We start from the raw sequence: 14,551 nt of genomic DNA, 5'->3' as shown, positions 1-14,551 counted from the left end.
GGTTGTGTGTCTCCTCACATGCATCTGTCAGAGGATGCAAAGCAGAAAAAGCTCATTTGCGCTTCCATGTTAGAATCACCACGAAGGCTCTGAGACCCCTCCCTAGATGATGAAAATATGGGAAACTCATGATAACAAGAGTACTAATATGAGGCAGAGGTAGGAATCCAGATGTAGAGTTCTTACTTTCCAAGTGAAAACAATCTTAGGCTACTCTAAAACTCCTCAAGAAAGTGGTATGAGACAGACATAGTCCTCAGTCTTGGGGCTAACTGGAAGCTTTTCTGGTGTTTCAAAACACAAGGACCAAGGTCTGGTAACTTTCAGCTTGTCTAAAAAGCTATATAATGATTTACTATCATGGAAAGACATTTGGGATAAATTGTGTTAGCTGACAAAGGCAACTTACAAAACAGTATATTAAATGATTCCATTTTTTTTGTGTATAATGTGTGAAGAAAAGAAATATGGGAGGGAACATGCAAAATGCAAACAGTGATTGCATTTGGAAGGTAGGATAATTGGTGGCTTTATTTTCTTCTGTTTAACTAAATCTTTAAATTTTTCTACATTGAATACATTAGTTGCATAATAAAAATATTTTAATAACATTAATAGTAAACTATATTTTAATGTACCTTAAGTACGCCTAAGATATTTTTTAAATGTATTAATGAGAGGTCACATAGCCAAGATGTTGAACCTGTGGGAATAAAAAAGCAATTTCATAACCGATTTCCAAAAATTCCCAAATAGATGCCCCAGCATCTCTTTAAGGAAAAGCCAAGAGGAATGCAATGTAGATTTCACTTGCTACAATATATTAACAAGAACGTTTAAGATCGGCTAACTACTTATGAACTCATGGAATCTGTAATTAAATGCACTCTATTTAGTCATTGCTTCAAGAGTAAACTTAGGGTTGCCAATGGTTTTCTTCTTACTTGAGAAGATAACAGTATGTGCTATGGTGAGTGCTGTGAATTGTGTAAGACTGGTGATTCACAGACCTGGACCGCTAAAGCAAATAACACATTATATGTTAAGAAAAAAAGAAAGAAAGAAAAAGAAAGAAAGAAAGAAAGAAAGAAAGAAAGAAAGAAAGAAAGAAAGACAATAGCAAATGAAGGTAAGAGTTCCCCAATTCTTGGCATCAGAGCACTGAGTGGCATCTCAACACTCTACTTGTTCTACTTTTGGTGGATTTAATTCCACTCTTCTGAAGAGTGGGTACAGAGAATTCCTGCAAAGAATAATGCCAATCTGTGCTCCCACTTTAAAGTGTTTGTTTCCACTTCTGCTGCTTTCTAGTCATCTAGACATTCCATGTAAGGCAAAAAAGATAGGTACCAGAGGAGAAGAGATGTTCTAGACTGGGCTGTGGGTGCCAGCAAGGAAGTGCCTATAGCTGTATGATGATGAACGACTTGATAGAATGGTTGCCATAGCAATGGACATTACTGGGCTAAATTTGAGAGACAAAAATAGCTAGGATTTTCACTAGACTGTCACATTACAGTCATTTCCAAAAGCAACAAGAGTAGCAATAACAATAGGCAACTACTCCGTACCAGGCCATTAGTGCACTAGATATTTTATATATATTCTCTTGCAAACTCAACGAAGTTACCCAGTAGAATTCAGTGGCCAAAGAAAGCCAAGACTGATAGATGTAAGCATACACCCTGGGAGGATTATGTAGGTGCTTAAATTCATGATTCTGGGGTCAGACACTCTTGAGTTCTTCCCTCAACTTCTTCACTTGCTATCAGAGTGACATTACGCGAAATATCTAGCCTCTTTGTTCTTTGTTTTCCTAACCTGGAAAATAGAGATAATAACTGCGTCTATTACACAGAGGGTGTAAGGGGGTGGCTGTGAGGGTGAAATGAGGTAAGAAGACATTGTGATGCCATTGGCTTGGCACTGGCCACACAGTCTTCAACAGGTGCTGATTCACGTCTCTTTCTGTGGATGAGGGGGTGGAAAGTCCAGGTCAGTCTGAATCAAAGCTCTCCCCACTCCAAAAACATACCCAAGATAATGTAGCCATTGTTCAAAAGAACTCTGACCTTTATTCTGATCATTTTCATAGTGAAGAAAATTATTTTTCATTTCCATGCAGTACTTACCAAGACAGTTTCCACCTGCAGTTGCTATAGAAATAAAAAAAACTGCTGAAGTGAACATTTTGTGAGCACTGAGACCAAATTTCCAAATTTTAAGTACTGTTATAGATAAGTGAGATCAAATTTCAAAACCTTAAGTGCTGTTTCAGATAAGTATGCTTTTAAGAGACACAACTAAAGCATCTAATGTGCTATTAGAGCCTGTGAGTGTCCACACTGAATTCTTCTGTTGGATTTATTTCTACTGTTTAGAAAAGCATCTAAGTAAAAGAAGAAAATCCTTATATGTAATTCTGTCTTAAGTGGTTTCTGCATAAAGTCCCTATGATCTAACTTCTTTAGTGGTGGTTCAAGGATTATTATTATTTTTGTTTTACTGATTTAACAAAGGAAAAAGAAGTCAGTAGATACAGACTTCCAATTTTCCAAATCACTTTTGATTTTTTGTCAAAGCACAAACTACACTTTTAAGTGGTAGTGATTAATCTGTGTGCCTTATGCTCTGGACATTAGCATTTGATGATCTGATATTTGTTTATCAATGTCCGAAATGTCTGCTCATCTCCCTCAATCCATACACCAGAATCTGAGTAGTCATGCCACATAGTCCCTATTCATGTCAACTTGTTACATATTTTATTTTATTTTTTAAAATTTTATTTATTTATTTATTTATTTGTTTGTTTGTTTGTTTAAGTGATCTCTACCTCCAGTGTGGGGCTTGACCTTGAAATCAAGTGTCACATGCTCTTCCAACTGAGCCAGTCTTACATATTTTAGGTACGTTTTTATTACCTGTGTTTTTTCTCATTACTTACTCATTTCAGGTCATTTTACCTTTTAGAATTTTTTAGCAAGTAATTAAGTTATTATTAAGTAAGTTATTAAGTAAGTTTTTATTACCTGTGTTCTTTCTCATTTCTTTCTCACTCCAGGTCATTTTACCTTTTAGAATTTTTAAAAATTATATTTCCTTATTTAAATGCTTTTCAGTTTTCTATATTCCAAAGCATCATATTTTATAAGATGACATGAACTTTCAGAAAAATCTTCATGGCCTTCAGGTCTGGGATAAATACATGCTCGTCTTCCCTCTTCCTTCCTCCTTCCCTCTTTCCTTTCCATACTTCCCTCCCTTCTTTTCCTTATCTTTTGTATTAAGACTGCATTCTTTTAGAGCAGTTTTAGGTTCACAGTGTGAACCTAAAATTTTGCATATAACCCTGTCCCTACACATGTATAGGCTCCCCCATTATCAAAACCCCCCATCAGAGTCGTGCATTTGTTACAGCTGATGAACCAATATGGACACATCATAATCACCCAAAGTCCACAGTTTCCATTATGATTCACTCTTGGTGCTGTATTCCTGTGGATTTGGACAAATATTTAATGACAAGTATCTATTATACACATATGGTATTTCATTTTTTTCTACAACATTTAGCACTATGGCTTATCTTATTATTAAATTTATTACAACACAGGTTTCCTCTGCTATCATTAAGCTTTTATAAAAGGCCTACATCAGTACTTGTTTTCACCAACAAAAAGAAGTCTGAAGAAGATTTTCACTTTTACAAAATGGTAACTGCTTTTTCTCTTTACACCCTCTTGGCTTACAAAAAGTTTCACAGGAATGCTCTAATTTTGAAAGCTGGAGAAACCTGTACTTTGTTATGACCAAATAGATTATTCTGTTTTTACTGCTTTCTCTTCTTCTATTATTCTATTGTTCTAGCAAACTCCATTAAGTAATTGACCTTTATTTAAAGTGGTATTGCTTATTTGTGTCTTACATTAAGTTCCCTAGGTAAACTAAATCAGAGTTGGAAATTTCTATACTTTTTTTGTCTGTCTAGTTTTCAATCCAATATCACAGAATTTTATTTTTTTTAAGATTTTATTTATTTATTTGACAGAGAGAGACACAGTGAGACAGGGAAAACAGCAGGAGGTGAGGGAGAAGCAGACTTCCTGCTGCTGAGCAGGGAGCCTCATGTGCGGCTCAATCCCAGGACCCTGGGACCATGACCTGAGCCGAAGGCAGATGCTTAATGACTGAGCCACCCGGGTGCCCCTCATAGAATTTTAATAATAGTCATTTGTAATAGTTCCCCCCCTCCTTTTTTAAAGAGGGAGTGGGGAGAGGCAGAGAGAGAGGGACAGAGAAAATCTGGGTGTGGAGCCTGACATGGGGCTTGATGTCAATATCTTGAAATCATGACTTGAGCTGAAATTAAGAGTGGGATGCTTAACCAAATGAGCAATCCAGGCAATCCCCCATTTATAACAGATTTTTAAATTTGTCTAGCCAAGTTTATCTTCATGACTTCTATTTGTTAAAATTTCAGTTTTGATGGGTTTTTTTTGATACTTCATTATTGATGATTTAACTATCAAAGTATAAAGTATTATGTGAAACTTTTATTTCATAATTAATAAGAATCTTTAGGCCAGGGATGCCTGGGTGGCTCAGATGGTTAAGCAGCTGCCTTTAGCTCAGGTCATGATCCCAGCGCCCTGGGATCGAGTCCCACATCAGGCTCCTTGCTTGGCAGGGAGACTGCTTCTCCCTCTGCCTCTGCCTGCCACTGTCTGCCTGTGCTCGCTCACTCACTCTCTCTCTCTCTCTAACAAATAAATAAATAAAAAGTAAAAAAAATAAAATAAAAGAATCTTTAGGCCAAAGAAGGGTGGGAATTCTAGTGTCAACCAAACAATATATTTTATATCAGCAAATACTTATTAAGCACCTGTCATTTATAGCTACTTTTCTAGGCTGTAGGGCTGACAAGATAAGCGAGAATATGTCTCTTTCCACTCTACCCCCAAAAGAGTGCAATTCAAATTCATAAAGGTTAAATCTAAAATAGAATGCAAACACGAGAACAACTCCAGGAAGGCTCCCCAGTCTCACCTCACCCTCCCATTATGGGGTCTCACTTATATGCATCAACACAAAGAAAGGGCTCCAGGAAGCAAAGGCCTCACAAGCATCACTGATGTTGAAAGCAACATGCAGCTCTTGTGTAGATGTAATTGTTCATCATCAGTTTTCTTGATGATTCAAATGTTTCTGCACATTATCTCGTTTCACTGAATACTCCATTTTCACATGGGCCTAAATTGTGTATGAAATCAGAGTTCAAAAGGACATAAAAGCCTAGATTTCAAAACATATAGGAGGTTAAAAGACATTTAACTAGTATGGATAAACCCAAGGAGTGTCCTGACCAACATCAAATCTAGGCCAGCAACATAAACGAGGTAGAAAATCATTCACTGTCTAATTTAGGTTAATATTGCTACTTTAATTAAAGTTATGATGTCAGTTTGGAAACACAATGGGGGAGCAGCTGTGCTCCAGTAAAAACATCCCTACAATTTCCATCAACATAGATAAGCTCTTACACAATGCTAAGGAGATGTGTGCAAAGCCACAAATGGAAAGAATTGTAAGCAGAAGGCAATCTCAGAGTTTTCACTGAAGAAATTACCCTTCTTATATTATGAGATGGTGCTCCCGCTTACATTTTCATTATTATTTCTTAACATGCATGGTCAAGATTCTGAGGAAAAGTCACTGGACTTTAAAGACATTATAATTATTAACCTACCACATAAAGAGAAATCATGAGGTTGCTATAATTCATCTCATTTACTTGGCTGTGAGCCCTAACACTTCTACCCCCCTCGCACTGCTGTCATTCATCATAAAGAGCAATGTCTTGAATATAGAAACAACTCAAGTGTCCATTGTGATGAATGGATACAGATGAGATTGATGTGTATGTGTATGTGTGTGTGTATAATTCAGCCATAAGAAGGAATTGAGATCTTGCCATCTACTACAACATGGATGGACCCAGAGGGCATTATGCTAAATAAAATAAGTCAGAGAAAGACAAATACTATATGATTTCACTTATTTGTGAGATCTAAAAAAACAAAACAGTCAAACAAAAAAGCAGAAACAGACCCATAAATATAGAAAACAAACTCATGGTTACTAGAGGACGGGGAGCAGGAAGATGAGCAAAATGGGTAAAGGTGTGGGAGGAGGTACAGGCTTCCAGTTGTGGAAGGAATAAGTCACAGGGACGAAAGGTACAGCATAGGGAATATAATGTAGTGCAATAGTGTTATATGGTGACAGCTACATTGTGGTAAGCATGGCATAATGTATAGACTTGTCAAATCACTATGCTGTACACCTAAAACTAATATAACACTGTGTGTCAACTATACTTTTTTTTTAAGATTTTATTTATTTTATTTGAAAGACAGAGATCACAAGTAGGCAGAGAGACAGGCAGAGGGAGAGGAAGGGAAGCAGGCTCACCACTGAGCAGAGAACCTGATGCAGGGCTCGATCCCAGCACCCTGGGATCATGACCTGAACTGAAGGCAGAGGCTTTAACCCACTGAGCCACCTAGGCGCCCCTCAACTATACTTTAATAACATTTTTTTAAAATGTCTTAAGTCCAACCCCACAACCATCCAACTAATCGCCGCCCTCCATCAGCATCTGGAAAGTACCGGTATATTTGAACCATGTGTGCCTAGGCCTATCACCACACCAACAGTACATCTGGTACTATTTTGAGAAACTCACATTGAGAAGTGTGCTCCTGAGTACATTTACAATACACAATTCTCTTTGCAACTCCAGTTTTACTCAGAAACAATCTTTCTATAAGTTGCCTACAATTTTCATGTTTCCTGACTTTAACTGATATTCCAAATCCACAGAAAGGAATGACCCCAAACATATAGTTACCTTAGAGTTAAAGGCGTATTTGCTTAGGAGTTCATTTATGTGTTTAACAACTTAACAGTTTTGCCTCCTCTTGGTCCTGGATGGCTCATCTCTCATTTGGGGATCCTTTATGTAGTGTGGTTCCTCATTTTTTTTTTATTTTTCTCAAGATGAACACTGCACACCTGACTTCAATATGCAGCGAAGGCTGACTGTGAGCGTGGCTGGACCATCTGGTACCACAACTCAGATGTAATTAATGTTTACTGGGTGAGTACCATGTGTCAGATCCGGACTGAGGCATTTCTGCACATTTGGCTGAATGCTCCTTGTGTACATGGGGCTAATTCATTACTGGACTATTTTAAAAATCCCCATATATTAACCATGTCTTGTATTTTCTGTATTCTGATGTTCTCACATCTTGGGGTCCTGATGACACTGCAGGCACTGCCCTTCACAGGGTGAGCTCATTCCTAGAGATAAATTTGCCTTCCAGTGTGCCTTTCATATGCAAACCAATCAATCCAGAGCCCATATTCCCCACCCTCACACTCAGCACTGCTGTCCACCTGCCCTAATCACCCCAGGGCCAGGTACCAGACAACTAGGGACAGACAGCCTCTATGCCCCAAAGCTCTCTGAAATTACTGAATCCTAAACCTGCCTCTCCTGCTACCTTCTCTTGCCCACATTCACTCCATGCTCCCTCCACTGCCCTGTGGCTCTGCGTGACTTATGTGCTTCCTGCTTCTAGGGATCTGTGAGCACAATAAATAGAACTGCCCTATGACCCAGCAATTGCACTACTGGGTATTTACCCTAAAGATACAAACGTAGTGATCCAAAGGGGCACGTGCACCTGAATGTTTATAGCAGCAATGTTCACAATAGCCAAACTATGGAAAGAACCTAGATGTCCATCAACAGATGAATGGATCAAGAAGATGTGGTATATATACACAATGGAATACTATGCAGCCATCAAAAGAAATGAAATCTTGCCATTTGCGACAACATGGATGGAACTAGAGCGTATCATGCTTAGCGAAATAAGTCAAGCAGAGAAAGACAACTATCATATGATCTCCCTGATATGAGGAAGTGGTGATGCAACATGGGGGCTTAAGTGGGTAGAAGAAGAATCAATGAAACAAGATGGAATTGGGAGAGAGACAAACCATAAGTGACTCTTAATCTCACAAAACAAACTGAGGGTTGCTGGGGGGAGGGGGTTTGGGAGAAGGGGGTGGGATTATGGACATTGGGGAGGGTATGTGCATTGGTGAGTGCTGTGAAGTGTGTAAACCTGGTGATTCGCAGACCTGTACCCCTGGGGATAAAAATATATGTTTATAAAAAATTAAAAATTAAAAAAAAATTCCTTCCTTTATGACAGTCATTTCCATGTCTCCATGTCTTACCATACATGATTAAAGCATCCCAATTAATCATAGAATTGGCAGCTAAGATTATTCTGTTTTTCATTCATCCTACCCTCTGTGTTCAGTAAAAACAAGTTTTAAATTATTCTCGTCTTTGGGGAGCCTGGGTGGCTCAGGTGGCTCAAGTGGCTCAGGTGGCTCAAGTATCTGACTCTTGATTTCGACTCCAGTCATTATCTCAGGGTCATGAGTTCAAGACCCCGGTCAGCTCCACGCTCAGTTGTGGAGTCCACTTGACATTCTCTCTAGCCCTCTGTCCCTCCCCCACTCAGGTGAAAGCGGATACAAGCTATCTAAATAAATAAATAAATAGAATCTTTAAATCATTGTTGTCATTTGTCATCTGCTTGGTCCATGTTAACAATACTTAATGAAAGTAATTATACATAAGTTCCTTTAGTGTACTAGTATACAATCAAAAAGACTGAATTAATAATTATTTTCTATTATGTGAAAGAGACAGCTCTGATCCATCCACCAGGTCTCTTCAGAGCACACACTGCTTTGCCTGTGCGTGGGGAGAGACACACACCATTTACTCTTCCCTAAGCAAGCAGACAATGTATATTAGAAGCCCACAAGTGACCTTAGTTGGTTACATATTGTGTTTCGGAGGTCCCAGTTTCATGGAACTGGAATCGGGGCATATCTTTGCAGGTCTGGCTATCACATTAATAGAACTGTGGGGTTATCCTGGCAATGCTAATTGTTCACTTTGGATCCTCATGACTGCTTCAGAGTTTGCTGCTAAGTGAAGTTCCCTGCCAGTTCCTTCTGTTGCATCTTCATAGAGCTTTCTCTTTGGCCTCTGCTTGACTAGGAAGCAATAAGGAAGAAGCACTGACAGACAGTATATTGCCTATCAAGGCTTTCTTCTTTCCTTTTCATCTTTTTCTTTGTCAAAATGTCAAGACGGCCATTTGGGGGGGGGTGGTCAAAAAGTAGACTGCAAGGCAAGGCCTTAAAGCATGTGTGTGTATATAAATACACATGTTCTCTCAGAAACACACATCCAGACAAGGTCACCAGCACTGAATTCCTGTGTCAGAGGAGCCTACTGAAGGAAAAGCATGTGCCTATTAATCCTGGTTACTCTCAAATACCCAGTAGGACAAGTACATGAAATTGAACCAAGCATAAATTTCAAGCAATTTATGATTTGGGATCGCAGGAAAGAATCAGAGTATTAAATTGTTAGAAATTCTTTCAGTGGTCAAAGATTAAGATGGAATTTCTTCTATACTGAACTAGTCTTTGTAATGGCATGACATATTTTGAATAGGGGTCTGTAAATAAAATCAAGGAGTTAATGCTGGCCTATACCCTTTCTCAATGTCTGGCATTTCTGTCAATGTCATAATTTTAAGAATACATCTTCTAACTAGCAGGAGAGTAGTGAACTACTTGATGTGCCTCCATGCCTTCCACAGGAGGTTATTCATTCACTCATTCTACAGATATTTATTTATTGAGCAGATTAACTATGTGTCATGGACTATCCTTAAGTGGCTAACAGATGGTAGAGCACAAGACAAAAAAAGTCCTTGCACCCCTGGAGCTTGGTCTAACAGAATGAGTGACTATATGAATGAATGAATCAATAGGGTTGAGGAGATGAAGGAGGCACAGATTAGCATATTTCACTGATTTTTTTTTCACATTTTAACATCTCTGAAATCAGGATGTGTCTTAATATTGATGGTATCTTAAAACTGCTGATAACTTGGCAGTACCATTGTCATTTCTCTGCACATGCATAAATTTGGTCACAGTTATTCATTTTGTTATCACTTCTAAATTATGGGCATTGTTGGTACTGCATGTGTTCTGTTTAATTGCCATTTAAATGGTTTTCAAAAAGATTCTGTGATGATTTGGCACTGAAAGAAGATGTGCCTGTGTATGCACCACAGCACAGAAACAGAGCAGTGGGGCATAAATATTATATTACTAAGGGAAACATTTGTCTTTGTTTGGCATTTCCATATTACCTTGCAAAGCAAGATCCAAATGCTTTACCAGATTGAAAAAAGAAAGACACAGAAGAGGAATCTGTTACAGCATGTTACTGAGATATAGCAAACCCAGTGCCTCTCACACTTTGCTTAGGGAAGCAACAGTAATGAAGGAACAGGCAGGAAAAAGTACCAAAACCTACGGAACACATGGAGGCCTGAAAGCAATGAGAGAGCAGTGTGACTGATTCATACGGTATCATGGAAGATGACAGTTAAGATGGAATACATGTTATAATATAACTGGTAGTGTTTTGTCTTCTTGTGTAACATAAAAATGTTATTTCTTATAACTGATGACACTTTAGATTTGACAAAATATGGGAATAAAAACAGATAGCTAGTTAATGAGAAGTGTTATAAATAGAACAGAATAGAGTAGAAGTTTGTTGATACTGGACAGTTTTAAGTTAGTGAGGTACCTGCACAAACCCAACTTTAGGCAAACTGTGCAGTATCAATTTGGTATAGATTTTTAGATCACTAGTCATTCTAAAGAAAACTACATCACTTCATATCCCCAACAATGTTTTTGGTATGTTTCCCATTCTCCTCCAAGAGTGTGACAATGAGCAAACCTCGTGTTCTACTTTCCCGACTTTAATTAGCGCTGCTCCAGTTTGGGGCTTACAGTTTACAGAATTTAGAGGGGAGGTGCTGGGGCTGTATTCTAAATGCAAACCTTCCGACTGCTGCAGGGGAAGGAGTGAAATAATTAGACAGGAGAGTCCATCTGAAATCCCAAAGCATGCATACGGGACTTTGAGGTTCTTAGCACTAGAGTAACATGAGTAAAATGCCAACTACACAGATATGTTTCCAGGCAGCATATGGCCTCAGCTCAAAAATGCATCTATTTCTCTTTAGGCTTGGTACTTCAAATCATTTTGGAACCAGAGAGAGTTGAAAACTATACCAAGGGAGAGAAAACACACACACACACACACCCCTCTAGGCAGGAGAAATGAGAAAACAATGGCTGTCGATTACAACACACACCAATTTTTAGACACAGTTGCAGAACTTACTGTTTCACAACCGTGACATCAATTTTTGATACCATTCAGCCAGTGACAACTGTGTTACTATAGAAGTGAGTAATGGAATCAGAAATAGGTGTGTGGCCACACCCATCACCAAGATAACAGGTAAATAGGTTTCTATGCGGTGAACACACAGCTTCAGTAGTATTGACAATGGGCTACACCATACACGTGGCATTTCACACCATGGGGAAGGCCTGCTTCCTGCTCCTGGGGCCCTATGTTAATTTCCTTTCTGGTCAGCAGTGGAGAATATAGGAATTCCCTGGACAAATACCACCATCCCCATCAACCTTGTTTCAGTTTTTTCCTTTAAGTAGGCAGGCCTATGTCAGGAATTCTCTGACAGTTGGTACAGGAAGATGAGTGTGCCAGTGTGAACAGTGCAGGGGATGTGCTGCTGCCAACTGGTGGTATGTACTTACATGTGCAGAGCTAAAACAGACTTGGAAGACTAAGAGGGTAGAGACTGCTCCTTAAGTGGCAGTCGGGAAACACTTGGTTACCTGTCTTCCAGAACCAACTTCTCTGAAAGGACAAGGAGGTTATATGTCTAAAGATTCCCATCTGATTTACATGCTGGGGACTGGGGCTTAGGGGGAATCTGGAGAGTTCCTGAGGTTACCCTTTGGTGAAGGGAATACTTGTTGGGCACAGGCAAACAGTGTTAGGTTTCCAGAGGGAAAAATAGTCTATAAAAGGGTTTGAATCTAAGAGGCCAGCACATAATATTTGCCATATTTTGATTTCCCACTACATTATAATATGGCAACTCTCTCTCAAGAGACGCTGGGATGGGGTACCTGGGTGGCTCAGTGGGTTAAAGCCTCTGCCTTCGGCTCAGGTCATGATCCCAGGGTCCTGGGATAGAATCCCGCATCGGGCTGCTCCTCGGGTACCCTTCTTCCTCTTCTCTCTCTCTCTCTGCCTGCCTCTCTGACTACTTGTGATTCTGTCTGTCTAATAAATAAATAAAATCTTAAAAAAAAAAAAAAGAGATGCTGGGAGATAGCATAGGGTAGGGGTAAAGAGCATGGGCAGTGAATCAAACAGATCCAGGGTCAAATCTCACCTCTATCACTTCCTTGACATATAGTCTTGGGAAAATTACATAATCTCTTTTGTTTCTGAAACAGGGTGAGTAATAATATCTCATCAGGTTGACTGTGAGATTTAAAGTCATAATTTATGGGGCACCGGGTGGCTCAGTGGGTTAAGTCTCTCCCTTTCGCTCAGGTCATGATCTCAGGGTCCTGGGATCGAGACCCACATCAGGCTCTCTGCTCAGCAGGGAGCCTGCTTCCTCCTCTCTCTCTGCATGCCTCTTTGCCTACTTGTGATCTATGTCAAATAAATAAATAAATAAAATCTTTTTAAAAAGTCACAATTTATGTAAAAACTTAGTGATATACCTGGTACATAGTATGTGCTCAGTATTTGAATACTATTGTGTCACTATTAAAGAAGCTTCCTTTTCTTTATGATGTAACCTTAGAGAGGTTATGTTGCCTGGTGTGGGGGTAAATCTTATGGCTCAAAACAGGATGTCTGTGTTCTTGGCTAAGGGTGTCTCCAGAGCACAAAAATTGGTATTATAAAGTTGTCTTATGGTATGAATGTCTTGGTTAGGAATGAATAAAGTAAACTTAATAATCCATGTGTATAATCAGGAAGGTTGATCAGAATTCGACAGAATTCTGTAGATATATATGTAGATATATTCGTTGAAACCTAATTTCAAGTCAAAGGGATATCCATATGTTACCACCTCTACTCTGAGCTACTTTACCATAGGCCTGTTCCCACAATCTTATGTAAAACTCTGTTATACCTCTAATCATTTCTCTACATTGGAGAAAGTTTTGTAAAGCAAATAATCCCCACCTAACCCGCCTTATTTCGAAGGTTAAAACTTTCTCCTATCTTCAAGTGGGTACACATGTTCTGTATTCTTTGTTCCCATCTCCCATCGGAAAAGCGGGGCTATAACTTCTCCTCCCTTTCCTGTGCTCCACAGCACCCGCCCAGCACTCAAGGAGAGCTGATTGGAAGCATATGGCAAGAAGAAACTATTCAAATTTGACAGGAGTAATCACTGGCACCTTGGACACACTGGTGTTTGGGGGATCTTTAATTAGAAGGCAGACTTGAAATTTGGAAGCTCTTGGGGCACAGACATTGGTAGCGCCCACTCTAGGGAGAGAGAAGATGGGGGGATACTGACTACCTGCTGCACGGTTTTCAAGCAAAAGCCATAAGGTGGCGGTTCAGGATGTCCTGTGTCCCAAGGACCCTCCCGAAGGGAGAGTCCCACAGAGGAATTTCCTCAAGAAAGGGCCTGTGTCGGGAATGCTGCTTGGGTCAGAAAGTGGCATGGGTTCCTGCATGCCCACATTCAGACACAGGTGTCCTCAACTGGGTGCTCTAGCTGTCTTTCAAGGTGCGGGCCTCAGGGACCCCCGAGTCTGGCTCCTTAAGTCTCAGCATCAAACTTTCTCCCGGAACAGGACCTCTTTCAAACCACATGGAGACAGGAGGAGGATGGAGGATGGGGATGCAGCCAGCTGCTGCCCGAGACAGCCCTCCTCCCCCCACCCCGCTTCCCTCTGCCCCCACCCTCTTCCTCGCGGGGAAAGCGGCCCAGACAGCGCAGCCCCGCCCAGCCCCACCCACCCCGCTCCCAGCCCACCACTCGGTCTTGGTAGCCTAGAGCTTCACAAAGCCACTTGCCGGTCGCTGCGGTGCGCCGGACGAGGGGGCGAGCGGGCTTGGGTACCTTTAGGAAGAGGCCAGGACACCGGCGCCCGAAGAGACCCGCAGCATCGCCCGCACGCCGCCGCCGCTGCCGCCGCGAGGGGCTACTTCGCTGCGCTGAGAACCCGATCCGGCAGGGACCGGGCGCCGCCGCCGCCTGTGCCGCTCGCGCTCCCTGAGCTGCGCTCCACTCGCTGCACCCCGGCTCCGCTGCCCGGCGACCGCCACTGTCAAGCGGAGCGCCGCCCCCTGCGCGCCCGGCGAGCCCCGGACCCCCGGGACGCGCCGCCGACGGGATTGGTTGCGGAAGTCGCTGGCTCCGCCCCCGCGCGCCGCGCCCCTCCCGCGCCGGTGGCGCGCGCGGCGGCCGGCTCTCTCCAGGGGCGCCGCGGGAGGGTGGGG

General features: G+C 41.1%; 1 protein-coding gene across 2 annotated transcripts in view; it reads right to left on the bottom strand.

Annotated features, from left to right (window-relative positions):
• FRY (FRY microtubule binding protein) overlaps positions 1-14,288 on the bottom strand; it is a 433,556-nt gene extending 419,268 nt beyond the window's left edge. For both annotated transcript variants that reach the window (XM_045069583.1, XM_045069582.1), the window contains exon 1: positions 14,172-14,288. The gene's annotated coding sequence lies outside the window, so the exon portion shown is untranslated. The remainder of the gene's footprint in view (positions 1-14,171) is intronic.
• Positions 14,289-14,551: the final 263 nt, after the last annotated feature.

The sequence above is a fragment of the Mustela putorius genome, unplaced genomic scaffold (genome assembly GCF_011764305.1).
Source record: "Mustela putorius furo isolate JIRA1106 unplaced genomic scaffold, ASM1176430v1.1 tig00003942_pilon_pilon_pilon, whole genome shotgun sequence".
In the NCBI taxonomy this organism is placed as follows: domain Eukaryota; kingdom Metazoa; phylum Chordata; class Mammalia; order Carnivora; family Mustelidae; genus Mustela; species Mustela putorius.
This window is presented reverse-complemented; position numbering and strand designations above follow the sequence as displayed.